Here is a 20,177-nt window from a genome sequence, read left to right on the forward strand (position 1 = left end):
AATTTAAAAAAAAAGTTTTGCATGTGTCAAGACTAAGGGAAACTATATATTTAGTTGGCTATACTGACATGTGCTTATATATCCACAGGAGCATAAAGCATTGCAAAGTTCTCTCTTCTGCCAATTTTCTCCCTGGAGTTGACTGACTGGCCTTCTGGCCTCAGGTTAATGATCACTTAGTGTCCAAAAAGGAGACTGAAGTAAATAAACCACCTGACCCCGTTCTCTTCCTTCTTTCCAATCTCCTGCCAGGGCTTCCCTTTGGCCCAACCCAACTGGAAATCAGGTGGCAAAGAATCTCCTCACTGTAGTCCATACAAATGAATGCTTTAGAAACATTTCTGTCTTTTTTTTTTTTTTTTTTTTTTTTTTGAGATGGAGTCTTCCTCTTGTTGTCCAGGCTGGAGTGCAGTGTCGCGATCTTGGCTCACTGCAACCTCCACCTCCCGGGTCCAAGCGATTCTCTGCCTCAGCCTCCAGAGTAGCTGGGATTACAGGTTCGCTACCAGGCCTGGCTAACATTTCTAACTTTTAATGTAATCTTACTGTTTCTAGTTTTGACCTCTTGGCCTCTCAAGAGGACTTTACTTGGAGGATTGACTTACATTAGCTTTGATGATTCTGGTTTTATTTTTCTTTTGTTAATGGAAAGAAAATTCAAGGCTTAAGAAGAATACCTAGATGGATGAAAAAGAGGTTTGTCTCCTCACCTGCAGTGGCATGATCAGCCTATCTGCCAATAGGAAGAATCCTGCCTGGGGTCCTGGTTACAAGGTGGTTGAAATCAGCATGGTTATCAAGCATATTTCCTCTTGTGTAAAATGAGGAAGAATGGAGATAAGGCCAGGAAGTTAGCAATATTGTGTGTGATGTTACTTCTCCCATAACCTCTCAGATCTTCAGTAAAAACACTAAACTAATGACATACTTGGGGAAAGTAGAAATTGTGTCTGGATGATGCAGGATGAATCTAAGACAAAGAAAACTTGAAGAAGGACGCCACTGAAAATTCACAGAAATTGTAGAAGTAGCTCTAAACTTGTATTGGTACCAAATTGAAATTTTAAACCAAATTGATCTAAGTCTCCAAGGGATAGTAGGACCCCAACTGATGTCTGGGATGTGCTTAAAAGTCTCTCAGGATTTTCATACTTTAAAAACTTCCATTCCATTTTTCCCATAATCTCTATAGTTAAGGACGTTATGTCTGAATTTAAATTCCTATTGCTGCAATTTCAGCTTAGCCTAGTAGTTAAAGTAATAACCATAATAGCTCCCAGGTACGAGCAATGGAGTCAAACTCTCTAAGTTTGAACCTCAGCCAAACTACTTACAAACTTGGACGAGTTACTTAAACTCTCTAAACAACAGTTTCTTCAACCATAAATTGGGATTAAGATGATTCCATCCACCATAAGGTTGTTACAAGCATCAGATGAATAAATGTATACAAAAAATTTAACAGAATACCTAACACATAGTAAGTGCTCAATAAGGTTTGTTATTAACACCATTCCTGTACACTAAGCATTGTGCTGTTTTACATAGGTCATCACATTTAATGCTCACAATAACACTCAGAATTAGTGGTTATAATCTCCATTTTACAGATAAGAAAATTAAGATGAAGATAATTTAAATAATAAAGAATAGCTATTTTCTTTTTACATCTTTCTGTTGCATTTATTATGGCACCAATGTGACCATGGAGAAAGAAATGTTTGAATGAATAAATGAATAAATAATTTTTCTCCTTCTGATCTCTCCTAAAATCCAGAGAAAGAAGAGAAATAATTTCATCTCTCAATTCTGCCAATTTTTTAGTGTTCACTAACATTCTCAAACTAAGGACTTAAATGCCAATTTCATTAATGTTCCAATTTATTTTTCTTTCAGAGAAGCAATGAAAATATTTATAAGAAAGATGTAAAACATATTGCTTCCTAAACTCTAACACCTTGAATTCTTCCTTTCTTGGTTCTTCTACAAGCAGTCTTTGCAACATATTTTAGTCTCTGCCAATTGGAACTAACTCTCAAAATAAATTAAAAATATAATTTTGCAATTTCTAAACCAGATAGTCTATAAAAACTCTAATAAATAACATCTACTCTACTTTTTTCTCACGAGTGTTATTAACTATTATCCAAAAAAAGAATCTGATACAATTTGTAATGCAGAAATCCATACTTCTGGTTCATGATTTCCTTACCCTTTAGGTGTTTCCAATTTTTTTTTCTCAGAATGTACTCTGTTATTCCTCAAAACCGATACCAGATTATATAAAGGGTACTGCTTAAAAACATTTTCTTTTTCTGTTTTGGAGTTGGTCTCTAATTTGAAGTTAGCATTTAATACCATCATAATAGCTTTACTTAAGCCAATCCTTTCTGTAGATACAGAATGTTCTGCTGAGATAGTCATTTGAACATAATGTTCATCAAGTATTCATATTTCCCATTTGTCATTTACTACTTACTCTAATCTTCTGCTATGTTTTCCAATTCTTTACTACCAAGTAGTTTGGATTTTTCCTTTTATTTCATTCAAGGATGTTGTGGGAAGTAAGCCTATGGTGCTGTGTACATCAATCTGCTGGATCTTGATGTACTCTTAGCCAATTACTGGACCATTCTGCCCCTGTTCACTAAGTAGCCCATGTCACGTCAGTAAGAAGTGTGTAATATAGTCTAAAGGGAGTGGGAACTAAAAGACACATCAGGAGTATAGATTTGACACTGTGAAAGGAAAATAAATCTCAAGACCCCAAAGTCACTAAGCCAGGGGAAAAGTCAAGCTAGGAAATATGTCAGGCAAACCTGCCTCCCATTTTATTTCTAAATAAGATAGCTACAAAGATAAAAAGCTACATATCTCCCTCACAATTTGCCAGCAAGGAAATCCCTTGTAGACAAAGGTCAGAAAGAAATCAAAGTCATCCTTCTGAGGCTCACCTGAGACAAATACATATCTGATTACTTCCTCTGCCCTATTGCTTATGTAAAAATGCAGATTCATGGAGCCAGACTCAGCTGTGTATTCAGTGGAAGACTGATCAAGGACTCAAAAGAATGCTACCTTTGTCTCTTGTCTACTTATGACCTGGAAGTCCCCGCCTCAAGTTGTCCTGCCTTACCCAACCGAACCAATATACATCTTACACATATTGACTGATGTCTCACATCTCCCTAAAATGTATAAAAGCAAGCTGTACCCCAATCATCCTGGGCACATGTTGTCAGGACCTCCTGAGATTGTGTCACAGGTGCATCCTTAACCTTGGCAAAATAAACTTTCTAAATTGACTGAGACCTCTGTCAGATATTTTGAGTTCACGACACTTATCTTCTATTACTGTGTAATGTTTGGTGAAATTAACTTCTTCAATATTTCGTTTATTCAACCTTAAGTGACAGTGCTGTCTTCCTGTTTTCTAGAGATAATAATGCTTTCACTTTTTGATTATTTATTTGAAATTCGATAAAAGATCAGATTTTAAGTGTCCTTATTATGCACACCACACACACACACACAAACACACACACACACATACAAATGGTATCTATGGGTGATGATGGATGTGCTCTTTAATTTGATTGTGGTAATCATTACACAATGTTTACGTATAACACACTGTCATGTTATACAACTTGAATATATACAAATTTTGTCAAATATTCCTTTAAAAAATATTGACTTAGAGAGTTTAGATCTCTCCCAAATGACCTGGAGGAATTTCACAGCATTTGAAAAGTAAAAAAGCAAGATATAGAGAAATATATGTATAAAATTTCCCAATTTATAAAAATGAAAACATAAAAGCCCATTTCTGTATATATACGTAGATTAAGTTTTTTGAAACAGGGTCTCACTCTGTCTCCCAGGCTGCCGTGCAGTGGTGTGATCACGGCTCACTAAGGCCTCAACCCACCAGACTCCAGTGATTCTACCACCTCAGCCCCGCTAATAGCTGGGAATACAGGCATGCTCCAGCACCCCCAGCTAATTTTTTTGTATTTCTTGTAGAGACAGGGTTTCACCATGTTGTCTAGGCTGGTCTCAAGCTCCTGGGCCCAAACAGTCTTCCTGCTTCAGCCTCCCAAAGTGTTGGGATTACAGGTGTGAGCCACTGTGCCCAGCCTGTATATATTTTTTTAAGTTGCAAGGTGAAGTAACAACAGAGGAACTATTCTAGTCTCCATAGCCTGACCACTGATATTCCCCAGCTGCAGGGCCTTTTGCTCAGCCTTTCTGCAGCACATTTTTGCCTACCTGTGGTATTCAGTGCTGGTAGCCATCAGCTCTTCCTGAGATGCTCTCTGGCTTTGATTTCTCTGATTTCCTGCCTTGATTTGCTCCCATGGTTTTCCACCTATCTTTTGGATTTCTCCTTCTCCTCCCCTTTCCTCATTCTCCATACCACCTAAGGTTTATGCCTTTTTTCCTACACATGACAAACAGGCATAGAGGTGAGGATACAGAGGTGAGTGGCCCATCCTTGGCCTTAAATGGCTTTTAGGCTGGTAAATAGAGATGAACAAAACATTAGATAAGTGAACAGAGGTGTTATCAGTGACTCTGAGTTCCCTGAAGTACAGAGTTATTTATTCTTTTTTCCCTACTAACATTTGGGGGAAAAACCTGTTGTGTATCCTTGGTGACACTATCTCACCGCAATATTTCATCTTCCTATCTGCCCCCATTGGGTTAGTTCCACAAAATCAGAGATTTTCAAAGCCAGTCCTCCTTTTACCATTAAATGAACTGAACCTACAGAGATAAAGCAACTTGCCCATGACCACATGGCTTGTAAGTGGCAAAGCCAGACCAGAATGAGACCTCCAGGCTCCTATTGCTCCTATTGTCAGACCTTGTAGCAACTTTGTGAGCTGAGGTGTTCCATGTTAATCCATAAGTAACTCTATACTTAACAAAGTAATGGTTTGGTATTTCCCTCTTGTTCCACAGAGGGTGACAGCATGTCCTAGAGGTCTGAAGGCAAAAATGCATACCTCTCTTGACAGAGCAAATTCTTCAGGTTCCAATCAGTTTGTGGAAGATTCACTCTGACAGCCTGTGACCTCAGGGTAGAGAAGTGGTTCTGAGCCCATTAAAATTCATGTTCAGAGCCTGATGGATCACATGGGAACTGCTGTAACAGAAATTATTCCTGAGGTCACATGGTGTGTTAACTCCTTACTCCTCATCACAGTAATGATGGCTCAGACAAACCATCATGGACTCAATGAATCCTCAGCTGGAGAAAAATATCTAGGAAAGGGACCTCAAGGTGTCTAACGTATAAAACAAGGAAGAGAAGCAAATATTGACAGAAATCTGAAAATATTGCCTTTTCAGTAGTAAAGACAACACTCAGATATTCTGTGGTCAAGTAGGGAATTGGAAGGTAATAAAAGAAGGAGGAAAGGAAGAAGAAATGGAGGGAAGGAGAGAGGAAGGGAGGGAAGGAGGGAAGGAGAGAAGGAAGGAAGGGAGGGAGGAAGGGAGGGAGAGAAAAGGGCAAGAAAGAAAACTTTCACCAAACTGATACCTGTCAGATAAAAGAGATTGGGGCCATAAATTTCTCCCGGCATTTCTAATGGGATTTTAATACAGCATTTGGCCATCATCTTTTTTTCATTCCTGTAATGACATACATGCCCAAAGTGTAGCCACGGAGCCTCTGAACTCTGTATATTTCTGTAATACACAAAGAAAACAGCTGTCACATCCATTTTAAGGAACTTTTAAATACATTACAGTGAGGTCTACAGGCTCCAAATCCAAAGGGAAAGGCACAAAGTCTGTCTGTACATCATCTGTGATGGGCCTGAAATCCAGCCAAGGTAGATTTTTTTTTTTAAATAATAAAATAAAATGCTGTGTTTTTTTTTAAAGGAACATTATATTTTTAAACTGGAAATAATTGTATTTTGTGTCTTATATGGCATCTGAAAGTGATTTAGTAGAACAATGTGGTTTCTGATTGGTATTTGAATTGGTTCCAGAACATTTTTCATAATAACCGTCTTAAAGATCCCAATTATCTGATCCTCTTTCCCCCCTTCACATGGTTTCATAGGAGCTTTCCAGAGAGAAAGAGAAACCTGCAGAGGCAGGCAAGCCAACTCACATCTAGCTAAACAGTGTGTGCCTGCTAGGCCCAAAGGAAAAGGCCTGCTTGTTATTTTGAGTTGTCCAGGATGCATTTATGACTCAATAAAGGAGGCCTTGGCATTACCAGAATAATTACTTACTAAAACAAGCCTATAAAACCAAAATGTTGCCTCAACTAAAAGGCAAACAGAGAACATTCTTTTTCTTTTAGTGTTAACATGTAAACCTAGTGAAGTGTATTTAGATTTCTATAAAATCAGCTCTGGGTGCAAAAGGGATGGTTGATTTACCAGGTGGACAGCATCACCAATGCCCCGGGGTTACAAAGGGGCTAAGGGGAAGTGGTCCTGTCAAATATGAAAGGATGCTCATCCATAATGGACCCGGCCTTGCTTGTCACAGGCAGAAATTATGGCTTGGTGGTGAAGAAGCAGACTCCGGAGTCTGACAGTGGGATCTGAGGCTGCACCACCGTAAGCAGTGTGATGTCGGCAGTGACCCAAACTCTCTGTGTCTCATCTGCATGGTGGAGATAATGTCATATCTGTTTTATGGGATCATTGAAAAAAATGAATAAAATAATACATGTGAACGGCTTCTTAGAACAACACATGGTATAGAATATGGCACACAATGGTAGCTCTGATGTTTACAAATAATGGGATCCATTATTGTAACAAAAGTAACTTTCATTTTTTACATATATTAGTAATAAGCATAAAATTTTTAAATATTGTTAATTCTGCCTTTTATTCTTTCATTTGAAATGTTTTTATTTCATTTCATTTTTAATTGACAAATAACTATATAAATATGAGGTGCAATGTGATGTTTTCATATATACATGCATCGTAGAATGACTAAATCTACCTATTTAGCATATCCATTACCTCATGTACTTATCATTTTTGTGTGGTAAGAACATTTAAAATCTACTCTTTTTGCAGTTTTGAAATATGCAACCTGTAGTCACCATGCTGTACAATAGGTTACTAAAACTTATTGCTTCTGTCTAACTCAAACTTTATACCCTTTGACCAACATCTCCCCTTTCTCCATCACCCCTCCCATCCCCACCAGCCTCTGGTAACCACCATTCTACTCTCTATTTCTTGGAGTTTGACTTTTTTGTGACAACATGGATGAACCTGGAGGACATTATGCTAAGTGAAATGAGCCAGACACAGAAAAACAAATACTACATGAGCTCACTTACATGTGGAATCTAAAAAAGAATAAATATTTTTGGAACACTAAGTGTCAGCACATAGTGTCTGACACTATGCTAAGCATTTCAAATAGTGTGTCCTGCTTAATCCTCTCAAGGTAAAATTCCTATCCAACCTCTGGTAAGTGGAGAACTAGAAATAGGGTTGCCAGATTTAGCAAATAAAAATACAAGATAGCTAGTTAAATATGTATTTCAAACAATAAATATTTCTTTAGAATAAGCATGTCTGAAGGGTCACAAGGGATAGAGTTACATATCTTACAACCCTAACTAGAAACCAAGATCCCAGATCTATTTCATCCAAAGCCCATCCTCTTTCTACCCTCACTACACTAAAATACAGACAGAATATAACTTATTCTTTGTATATTTCTTTCTTTAGTGACATGGTTTGGCTGTGTCCCCACCCAAGTCTCATTTTGAATAATATCCCCCATAATTCCCACGTGTTGTGGAAGGAACCTGATGGGAGATAATTGAATCATGGGGACGGTTTCCCCCATACTGTTCTCGTGGTAGTGAATAAGTCTCACAAGATCTGATGGTTTTATAAGGGGTTTCCCCTTTTTCTTGGCTCTCATTCTCTCTTGCCTGCCACCATGTAAGATGTGCCTTTTGCCTTCCACCATGATTGTGAGGCCTCTCCAGCCACGTGGAACTGTGAATCCATTAAACCTCTTTTCTTTATAAATTACCCAATCTTGGGTATGTCTTTATCAGCAGCATGAAAAGGGACTAATATACCTAGTATTTTTTCCCAAACAAGAAGTTTCTTCAGGAAGAAATATATTGTTCATAAATTGCATTTGGTTATCAACTATCAGGGAAAGTAAAATGCTGAGGGCAAGTAAGATAAACCATTGCAGCTGGCTAAAGGGCTGCCACTTCAAGAGCTGTCACATCAAATCTTTGTTTTCCTGAAATTATGATCTTAGGACATGTCAGCAATTACTAAAAGCTTTTAAACACAAAGTATCCAAATAATATTATATGTTGAGAAAAAATATTTTTGCATCACAACTTACAGCTATAAATTTTACTTTAAAATATTTTAAAATTTTTTTCTCAATGATAAAAATCAACAATCTGACTCACTCATTCAACAAATATTATTGGTTGTCTCTATGTCAAGGCACTATATAGATGCTAAATAAGCCAAACAAACACCATCCTTGGCCTCATGGATTTACACTCTAGTGAAGGAGCATAAGATAATTAAATAAGCACAAACACAAATGCATAGTCACAACCATCACAAGATCTATGGAAAAGTACATGAAGAGATGAGCCTAATAGTGGGACTTGAGTTCAGAGAGGGCTTCCAGGAAGTGGTTATACCTGAGCTGAGACCTGAACAATGAGCAGGATTTAACCAGAAAGTATTAATGGGAGGGTTAATAGCACATGCAAAGATGCCCTGGGATAAAGGAGCATGGCAAGGATGAGGAACTGAAAGATTTATTCAGCTGATGTGGAGCAATGAGGCATGGGCAGTATTGTGGATAGATGAGACAGAAGATATGACATATTAATTATGGTAGACTTGCCTGCAGCAACAAATAGACCCCATAATAGCTTATAATAAGTATGTATTTCTTTCTCATATAACCTTCCAAGAAACCACAGGTCAAGGATGGTAATGAAAGATCCTTGGGGATCCACTTCAGAGATTCATGCTGATACTACTCCTTATCTTCAAGATATGGCTTTCAAAGTCATGAGTATTGCCATCGAAGTCACCTGGCAAGATCATGAGTAATGCACACTGAAGGTATTTATGGGCTAGGTACTAACAATAAGGGAATCTGGAAACTGTAAACTATCTGTCACAGGAACAAGAGGAATAGGCATTACTGAACAGCTTGCAATCTCTACCATAAGCAGGTAGAGCCAGATGATGCAGCATCTTATAGCCCTCAGTGAGGAATTTTGCTTTTATCCAAGACCAAAAGAAATCCACTGATGGGATTTAAATAAAGAAGAGGGGCATGATCAGATTTGTATTTTGAAAAGGTAAATCTGGCAACAAATTGGAGAATATATTAGAAGTGTGTCAGAGTGGTTTTAGGGAGATCAGTTGGGAAGATATCATGGCAATTCAGGCAAGACATCATGGTAGCATGGAACAGAGTAGTTGGTGGTGCTAGAAATAGAGAGAAGTAGATACACAGACGTAGTAACGCCATACAACAAAGCATTGGCTAAGCAGCAACAGGCAAATAGATAATATGTCTGTTTTCTTTGTTGCACTATTTTCTACTTCTTGTTATCCCCTAGCTCTCCTTAGTTTCTTTTGCACCACTAGGGTTCTTGGTCACCATCAGTAACAGTGAAGATATAAAAATTATGATAAAAATTTCTGAAATTTGGAAAAAGTTATCAGAAGGGCACTGAGGGCCTCTAGATAGACTCTCTAGGGTATGAATCGATTCAGCACAGCCCGACTTTAAAAAAAAATATTATACACGTAAAACAAAGTTAAAAATTTTTAAAAGAACAATGGAATGCACATCAGACAGGGAGTCAGAAAATAGAACTTGTATGTTAATTTTTTATTGTTTTCCTGTACTGAAAATGAGGGCAATAAAACTGTATATGCTATCTATTGGGATTTGGTGGTTGTGAGGAGCAAATGCCATAGAGATCATGTATACTGAGGTCCACAGTGGTTCATGTTAATAGTGTTCGAAACTCCCTAGTGTTTGAAGTTTCTATAATTGCTTTTCAAACTATTTAAGGAGATATTCATCAAAGTATTGGCACATAAAACAAAGAAGTGTATGTTCAAAAGTCTGTTTATTCTTTTCTTGCTTTTACTGCAACCTAATATACCAGTAAACAAAAGTTATTTGCCTAGTATAAAGGACTAAACAAACACAAGGTATCTATATACTGAATATCTAAATTTACTAACCATCTACTCAGCTCTCTCCAGTGACTCCCTGGATCTATAAAGAATGAAGTTTCTAAATTCCACAAAGCCTTCCATGACCTGACTCAGGCTAGCCTTCTTGTATACTTGGTCTCCATTCTGCAGACCCTTGCTTTCCTCATTACCATATTTCTGTCCCTTTATTCTCCTTGGAATCACTTCCCTGTTGTTAGTTCAATAAACATCTATTCAACTTCCAAGATTCAGTTCAAGCACTGCTTTCTCTGTAATCACCCAATAAGATACTGGGCACTAGAACAGGAAGGCCAGAATCCTTACTTCCTCACCTTTGCACTTTGAAGTGCAAAGCAGTTTAATTGGAGAGTTGAGAGTTTGGTTGTTTTTACTGGTGTAAAAGAGGGAGACTACTCAACCCTCTGGTTGAAAATGATCTTTCTCAAGGCTACTGAATTTGGTTTTCCCCTTCATCACCTAACAAGCTAAAAATAGTAAGAGGGAACACATTAAATAGTATGCATTATTCCAAGAAACATATGAGTGTGCACATATATACATATACATATTCACACACACACACACACCCTTCACCACAATCCTATCTGGGGGGGGTACTATTATCACCATCTCTATTTTACAGATGAAGAAACTGAGGCACTGAGAGGCTAACAAACTTGTCCAGAGTCACAAAGCTAGTAAGTAGCTGAGCCATAATTCAAACTCAGGCCTTCTGACTCCAGACTCCATGCTCTTTAACCCCACTATGCTACCTCTTTGTAATGTACTAAGTGCTGAATAATGTGCTATACTCTGCTCCTAACCAGGCTGTCCCCATTCCAGTTATTGCATTGTTTTCTCCAGAAGAATGTTCACTGACAACACTCTGTCGAAATTACTCCAAGAATTACCACTCACTTGGCCCGCAGTTATTAAAGCAAGGCTAGTAAGATAATCCCAGATGGGTGGGAGAACTGGAAAATTCCACAACAAACTGTGCAGTCAGCTAGAGCCTTGTCCAAAAGGAGCAGGTTGCTGCCACATAGTTGCTCTGTCAGGATGATGAATTCCAGAGCTCTTCAAAGTGCAAAGGTGAGGAAGTAAGGATTCTGGCCTTCCTGTTCTAGTGCCCAGTATCTTGTTGGGTGATTACAGAGAAAGCAGTGCTTGAACTGAATCTTGGAAGTTGAATAGATGTTTATTGAACTAACAACAGGGAAGTGATTCCAAGGAGAATAAAGGGACAGAAATATGGTAATGAGGAAAGCAAGGGTCTGCAGAATGGAGACCAAGTATACAAGAAGGCTAGCCTGAGTCAGGTCATGGAAGGCTTTGTGGAATTTAGAAACTTCATTCTTTATAGATCCAGGGAGTCACTGGAGAGAGCTGAGTAGATGGTTAGTAAATTTAGAATACCAGAGAAGGTATCAGGAGTAGGGGAAAGATTATAGTTTCAGCTTTGGACTTTATGAGTTTGAGATACTCGTAGCACATTGACTACAGGTGTTCTGTGGACACATGGAAATAAATGCTATCGTTCAGAAGAGACACGTGGACTGGAAACAGATTTGGGAGACAACCCCAGTTAGCTAGTAGTTAAAGCTCTGAGCATAAATAAATTTCCTAGATGAATATATAAGAGATGGAAATAAGATAGAAATCGTAACCCTGAGGAATAGCCCACCTCTGAGAACGGAGGACAGATGAAAGATGAGGCTGGTGAGTGGCAACAAGTCAGGAGAATCACATGAACACGGCATTAGAGACGCCAAGGGAGGAAAGAACATTATTCAAAAGGGCGTGGGCAAAAATGTCAGCTATCTCAGAGGGGTCAAATGAGGTGAGGGCTGAAAAACCCTCCCTATTTCAATGGAGTGGCAGGGCCACCTCCTAACTACAGGGGGTAAAAAGTGAACATGAGGTTAGGAAGTAAAATGAAAGCAGGTAGAGAGGACTCTTCAGTGGAATGAAAGACAGAGATAGCAACGTGGCAACCAGTCTGTGTTCTGTTCCTCAGTGTTTCTCCAAGAGCCTGGGAGGTGGCACTAAATCATGTAGCCCTTGTTTCTCTGACAGCCTTTTAGAAAAGATCAGGGTTATAGACAACCCCCAGCCCCTAGTTGTTGCAGTCTCATTTTGGAGTCTGGTAATCAATTTTTTAGGTTCTTTCCCAAATCTCTAAACTGAGTAACTTGATACACTAGAGCCTCTTTGGGGACTCATTTATCTAATATATAACAAGAACATATGAATGTCCCAAAATGCAGGTTTTATGAGTATTGGGGGGCACAGAGCCACTAATTGAACTGAGTCTTTTACCACTGTCATAAAATCCAGGTGATTTCACAGGTTGAAGGGGATTTTCATTTATTATTTTTATTTTCCTCTTGGGTTTGTTAGTACGCTTTTTCATAATAATCATGCAATCTCAGGAGCATTATTTAAGATGAGACTGTTCAAAAGACCTCAACTCTGTACAGATTTCCCCCACTTGCCTTTCACCATGTTTAAAACTCCACTGTTTGTTATCCTGATCTCTCCCCTTACATTTTGTGTGATCTTGGATGTGTACCTTAAATTCTTAGGCCTCAGTGGCCTCATCTGTTCAGAAAGGGCACTGGACAAGATGCTCAATAAAACCATGCATTATTCTACATCAGGGGTTGACAAACATCCTATAAAAAGCCAGATAATAAACACTTTCAGCTTTGCAAGCCATATGGTCTCTAACGCAACTACTCATCTCTGTCCTGATAACCCTGAAGCAGCCACAGACAATATGTAAACAAATGATCATGACTGTGTTCCAATAAAACTTTATTTACAAAAACAGACGGTAGGCTGGATTTGGCCTGTGGGCTATAGTTTGCCAACAACTTTTCTAAACCTTAAAATTAAGTCCTTCAGTATACAAAGTTGGACCCCTCAGAATGACCTATTAAAATATTCATAGCCTAGGAAAGGCTAACTATTCAGCTACTGCCAGTCATTATGTGGCATGAGTCACTAAATGAGAAGAGCAAATGAGAAGACCAAAAAATGTAAGGTTTACTATTTTATCAGTAAACAATCTGGTTTCTCAAAAGGTAGGTGAGAAAAAATTACCAAAAATATAGTTAAACTTAGGAATTCAGTTTGATCCATAATATAAACAGTCTATTTTAAGAAGTATTTAACATATTTTTTGTTAAAAAAAATTCTAATTTCTTTGAAAGCCTTTCAGCGTTGGGTTAAAGGCAGTGATACATGAATGAACAAGGAAGAGGAGTATGACTGGTGGGAACTCAAAGTCCATAAAGGAAGAGTCAGGGATCTCAGGAGCAACGTCCCCCTCCCTGTGTCTCTGGGGTACCATCTTTGTCAATACAGGTGCTGCCTGCCTCACTGGCGTACAACAGCTGAGGTCTGTGGTCAGTTTAACTTTCCATCTAGTAGGTCTTAGCTTGGGCTTGGCAGGGCTCAGCAGTGACCCTTGGCTGGCTCTGCCTCACCTCAGCTCCTATTGGTGTTAGAGACCCTTATGAGGTTTGGCTGTGACTATCATTAAGCCCTAGTTCGAGGGTTCTGCCTTGCAACTCCTGCTACAGAATTGTTTCACCCTCCCCAATACAGTGACACCCACTTTGCCAAGTTTCCTAACCAGATTTCCAGTTCTTTCTGGAATTTGTCTGTGCACAAGGGAACCAAGCATGCCTCAGGAAAGGATGACCTCAGAGTTTCTTCTGCCTGAGCTCACTACATTCTCTGGTTGATCTGACTGTGACCCAGGTTAGTTTAAGGCAGCCTGTAAGCTGGCCACCTCCCAAGCCCTAACCGGCTTCTTGGAGCTTACTATTTACCTTATAGTAAATGGGGAGAGAGATGTTCGATTGCTTCACTGATTTACTCTCCCACCTGCTTTATCTCACAATCCCTAGAGCCAAAAGAGGGGCGGGCTTTTCTTTTACTACCCTCTGCGGCCATGGAGCTCGCCTGGGGATTGTAGCAGAAGAGTCATCTTCTCTATGCTAGAGGGGTGTTCTCAGAGAACAAGCACTTCAAGCTAAGTTGTTCATATGCCAAAGGAGCAAATAATTTATTTGGAACAAACTTTCTCAACAATGCCTGGCTGCCTCTCAAGCCTATTGTTTTGTTCAAAATCTATCTTGTATGTTAGAATCTGACTAATTCCTATCTATCTGGTTGAATTCCTTATAAAACAAATTATAGTTTTCTCCCAGGCTAACAGATAGATGAATGAATTTGAAGCACTGGGATGAAGATCTTATATTCCAAGAGATAGAACGAGGAGCACATATTTCCAAAATATATCATTACCAATTAATTGGCAATTCATTCTAAATTCATTCAGTAGTTCTTTCCACAAAGACAGCTGAATAAAGGGAGTCTCTTAAGAGAACTAAGCTCAGGATGGATGGTAGTAATGCAGAGAGAGAGAACAGCACACAGAAGCAGTTTGGTGATATGCCAAGGGAGACATGCTGGATCTCCAGAGAGAAGAGGAGGAAAGCTGTAGAACGCATTTTGCAGTGTGTCTAGGACCCACATAGCCAAATATTACAGTGGGAGAAAAGGAGCTGAAGCATGAATCAGTCTGCAATCCAGCAAAAGATTTTGAGGAGAGGACTGAAGTAACGAGCTAGGGCAGCAATTTTGCATTTTATAAGGACTAGAACTTAGAGTCAGTCGTTTTGGTTAATGGTGTCGGAGGACATAGAACCTTGTTCAGAAATAGGTCAAATGTATTCAGTTGATTGTCCATGTGTGATCCTTTGGACTACGGGACCAGGCTTAAAATTTAGGAGATGATGATAGTGGGCGGTCCAATAGAATGCTCCAAGAAGAATTAACAAGAACACCTCAAGAGAAACTGACTTTAAAATCTTTACTAACTAGATAGTTTATATTTGATTAAAAGAGGGATAATTGCTTATAATCAGAAATGTATACCTGCAGTCTAAATGCCATTTTGCTACCTACAAAGCCATGGAAAATTAATAGGCAATTTACTCTTGACTTGGAAGAGCATTATATAATTTTAAAAGTGTATTTTTTTCTTAATTGTGTCATCCCATCGCTGATATCAGCATTTGTTGAGCATCACTGACTAGAAAAGAGATGGAAGTTAGTAAAACAAGCCAACCTAGCATTAAATTGTTCCTCTGAGAGTAGAATATGTTCTTCATTTATTGACTATGCATAGGATTTACAAAATAATCCCAGGCACTTGGGGATACAGAATAAAGATTACTGATTCCTGCCGGAGCCCCAGAGGGCAAGGCTGCAGTGAGCTGAGATCCCGATGCTGCACTCTAGCCCAGAGTAATAGTGAGACCCTGGGTCAAAAAAAAAAAAATGTACTGATTCCTATCCCCAATGAGATTATGGTCTAATGGGAAATAAATGAAACATAAAAAATCAACACAAATACACACAAATGTACACAACAATTACAAGAAGGAGGTGACTGTATGGAATCAAGAATTAGGCTGATTAGTTGGGGAATGGTTAGGTAAACCTCAAAAGATGTATAAAGGAAATAGGGATATAGTATGAAGGTTGTTATCAATGTACTTTTAGAGAAAATTTTAGTTTTATGACACTCCTTAATGTCTAAACCTGTAGCATGTAATCTCCAGCATCTAAGAAAGTTTATTTCTAAGACTTACCACCTAATACCCCAAATAACCACAAAGTTTAAAGATATGTTACCAACCTCATGAACTGCTATTTCTCTAATTAAAAAAAAAAATCTAAATTACATATCACAGAGCTTGCTATGGTATATTAGTAGATATATGTATGAAGACATACATATACCAACTCAGACTTGTCAGGTATCAGCAGTTGTGGTATGGATAGTATAGGATTTCCCTCTGTATCCCATCAATACTTCCTTTTGCCCTGCCTCCCTTTACCATTACAATGAACATTCCAATGAGCATGCGTTTGCGCACTGGGACAGCTGCAGAAAATCATATACTGCGGCCGGGCGCGGTGGCTCACGCCTGTAATCCCAGCACTTTGGGAGGCTGAGGCGGGCAGATCACGAGGTCAGGAGATCGAGACCATCCTGGCTAACATGGTGAAACACCGTCTCCACTAAAAATACAAAAAAAAAAAAAAATCAGCCGGGCGTGGTGGCGGGCGCCTGTAGTCCCAGCTACTCAGGAGGCTGAGGCAGGAGGATTGCTTGAACCTGGGAGGCGGAGCTTGCAGTGAGCCAAGATCACGCCACTGCACTCCAGCCTGGGCAACAGAGCGAGACTCCATCTCAAAAAAAAAAAAAGAAAAGAAAAGAAAATCATATACTGCAACCTATTTAGAAGCCTGATGTGAACATGGTTTTAACTGTCTTCTGCCTTGAATCTTCTTTTCTGTTTCTCCAGGCCAAAGGAATTGGGAGAAGGATCGTCAATCCATGACGTGGCTTGTTTTAATAACTTCCATCTCTTTACTAGTCAGTGATGCTTAAGAGATGCTGATATCAGGAATGGGATGACACAATTAGGAAAAACAATACACTTCTAATGTATTTCTGATCATAATTATGTCCTCAAGACAAAATTTCCATAAAGGAAGAAATTAAGAGCAGAGACAGTGAGAAAGCATATCCTTTGTCCAAGGGGTGAGCCAGAAGACATATCCCATTAGGAAAATAATGAACCAGAAATAAAAAAGCATTAATACAAAAGAATCTAGAAAAAGCTTGGAAGGGCTCTGGAATTCTACAGGCTGTGGCAGTCATTTGCCTTGCCAAAAACCCGCCCAGCTGTTCTTTAAAAAAGAAACAAAAAAAGCCCATAGGGACCAAAAACATTGGCTAATAATTTTTGAATCCATCTCCAAAATTTATTCATCTCTGCCAAGGTCAGGTTTGGTCACCGCATGACTGGAGGTCTGGGCATGCTATTCCCAGTTTTATTTTTACAGTAGTTATGGAGCCCTTTATATTTTCAAGGGCCCTCCTGTCACTTATTACCCACCCATCCAGACCACCCACTCACACTCCCACACACAATATGTCCAGACACACCCACAAATACCCAGATTCTTTCAACCTTATGGTGGTTCAGGCTATAGGAATACTGTTTGCTCCGAACGACTTTGCTTTACATACTTGGAATTTTCCAAAATAAATCTGTTTCCCTCTCTGGGGACCAATCTGTGGATGTTACCACTAGGCAAACATTTATGGAGCACCTACTGTGTGTAAGGCACAGATGAATGTGTGGGCTAAAAGAAACTCACCAGGAGGCAGAGAAGTCCCAGAGTTCCACTCTGCTGAGGAGGCATGTGTGTGTGTGTGTGTGTGTGTGTGTGTGTGTGTGTGTGTGTGTGTGTCAGAGAGACTGTGTGTGTGTGTGAGACAGAGAGTGTGTGTGAGAAAGTGTGTGTGTGTGTGTGTGTGTGTGTGTGCGCGCTTAGGGTTGTATATCTGAATCAAGAAAAATTTTCTTCCTGCCACCCACGTTTCCCCTTCCCACCTTCCTTTCTCTTCTCCTTGGTTCATTTTTTTCTCTCTAGTTCTTCATCTTGTGTAAGTATAGGTCTCTATTGTCTCCATCCCTCCCCTGTCTTTTTTTCTGCTAAGACAAAACCACCCTAGAATTTCTGTCTGACATGGAGGCTATCACTGTGCTTTTCTCACTTCCTTAAAAACCTTCATGAGGGTAAGTTGCTGTGGCCATACAAATCCTACAAACATAAAAGGAGGGAAAAATGCTTGTCCCAACTCATAAAAACTGGCTCTGAGGACACTACATTCCTCCACATCCTACACATTGGTGTCTGCCTATCGGAAAGACCAGGAAGGAGGTGCTCCCACTGCTGCTGTGCGGTGCAGAACGCTGACTGCAGTGTGGACTCACAGCCTTCCCAAACCTCCCTGAGCCCTGACCCCTTAAGATAAGTTATGAGGTGTCAGGATATTCTGACCACAAGGTCGGAATAGAATGGTTTTTACACGTCAGCTGCCATGAAAGAGAAACAATTTAATTCTGTTTCACTCTGGCACTGTCTGTTTTCACAGTGAACAGGGGATTTGGGTCGCCTTGAGATTATTTGTCTAAGCACAGACCAAGACTGCTGCTAAGACTTGAGATGTCTGATTTCCACTCTGGCTTCCTTCTCCTTTCTTCCCAGATAGAGAGGGAGGCACTTGCCTTTCCTATTGTACCAAAATGGGACCGGAGTCCATTTCACCCAAGCAACTGCTGTGTGCTGGTGAATAAAGCAGATTTCTTATGTCACTTCCATCCTCTTTTAGTGGGAAAGAGTGGTTTGAGTAAGGAAGGGGTATGAGAGAGTCCTCTCCTAAATTCAGCAGACCCCGTGGTCTCTGCCAAATCGTGGTCTTGAGTCTGAAGCAGTGTTTCCCTTGGCTTGGAAGCTCAGCCTCCTGGCTCCTCTTGAAGCTACAGAACCATAGACATTCCGCTGAGTAGCCTGAAGCTCTGCCTGCCAGGAAAACCCAATGTCTCCTTGGAGAAATCTCAGAGTAGGAGTGCAGCTTCACCCAGCAGCCAAGAAGACAATCTCAAGGCAAGTCGGCTTTCCCAGGACCTCCCCCGACAACCCTCTCCTCTAAGCCAGACTGGGAAGGTCATCTGAGAATCACAATTTGACATATGATTTCACTATAAAACACTCACCCAGGAAGCTCACATAATAGGAAGGGGTCCCTGGATTCCTGAGCCTAGAAGCAACAGGCCTTTTGGGATGGTTCATGTGGTCTTCTTTGCTAAACTCATCTTCTGGGATCTGGCCACATGTCAGGCACTAGAAATATGTTTTATCAATATTTTAAAATGTAAATGGAATGAAGTAAATCTCTACACAGATAGGTAATCATCTTTAAGAAATATTAAGTGAAAAAGAAAGGGTACGACACAGAATAATATGGTGCCATGTGTATAAAAAGAGGCAGCTAGATAGTAAAATATACTTAATTAGACATAACTTAGGAAAACAGAAAGAGCTTGTTTGAGAGTCTGTCTTTAGAAAAGAGAACTAGAAGCCTGGGGGGATAGGAATTCAAATGATTTTCTTCTCACTACATTTTGGGGGGTATTTTTCAAACTTTTTTTTAACCAAAAACTCATGCGACAATTTTCAATTTAATTAATAAAGTAAAACCCCAGATAAGGTAAAGGGAAAGGAGGAGTAAGATGGAAAGCAAATAATTTTAGCTTAATGCCAGGCCAGCCAATTCTCAAAAAACCTCTCCCCTCAATTAAAGCAACAAATTCTTGGTGGGAAGAGTAAATGAGCTATTTTGTAAATGACCTCTTTGAGTTCCCTTAATAGTAGTACTTAAGTGCTTTTGGAAGAATTCCTTACTTTCATGTGGGTGAGAAGATTACTCCCCCCACAAAAAAAAATCAGTCAATGGGATAGAGGCTCCTATAATTTAACATCCAATAAGCCTCAGTTTCAAACAAAGTGCTGACTCAAACTGGTTTGCTTGCCCTTCTGCTCTTGTCAGAGTTTCTAAAGTTTCTTCTCTCTACTATTGTCCCAGTTATAATTATCTTTCCCATTTCCAGACAATGTTATTTATCCAAGCCAGGGAGATGTATAGGAAAGAGCATTGACTCCTAGGTAAAATAGCATATGGTACTACTCTGTCTCTGTATTAACATGGAAAATCATTTCATCTCTCTGGGCTTCAGTTTCCTCATCTGTAAAGAGAAAGATTTGAATGAGATACATTACCTTAAAATGCCTTAAATATTATAAGTCTCTAATTCTATGAAAATACAGTTATTAGGCTGCGTGCAGATGGAGAATGGAACATTCTGCAAGCTTGTCATGGAGTTCCACAGTTCCATCTGACCATTAGGCAGACGCATATATGAAAGTACCTTCTGAATTAATAATTATGAATAATTGGGCTGCTGTCCCAAAGATAAGACTTCACCACTAGACCACAAAAACAAG

General features: G+C 39.4%; 1 long non-coding RNA gene across 2 annotated transcripts in view; it reads right to left on the minus strand.

Annotated features, from left to right (window-relative positions):
* Positions 1 to 20,177, minus strand: part of LOC107969228 (uncharacterized) — a 67,342-nt gene that overhangs the window by 9,416 nt on the left and 37,749 nt on the right. Inside the window, exon 1 of one of the 2 annotated variants that reach the window (XR_010151835.1) lies at positions 5,013 to 5,152. The exons of the other annotated variant lie outside the window; for it this stretch is intronic. This is a non-coding gene — a long non-coding RNA (uncharacterized LOC107969228). Of the gene's footprint in view, positions 1 to 5,012; positions 5,153 to 20,177 lie in introns of those variants that run through there. 2 annotated transcript variants of the gene reach the window in all.

Source organism: Pan troglodytes, chromosome 1 (genome assembly GCF_028858775.2).
Source record: "Pan troglodytes isolate AG18354 chromosome 1, NHGRI_mPanTro3-v2.0_pri, whole genome shotgun sequence".
NCBI lineage: Eukaryota > Metazoa > Chordata > Mammalia > Primates > Hominidae > Pan > Pan troglodytes.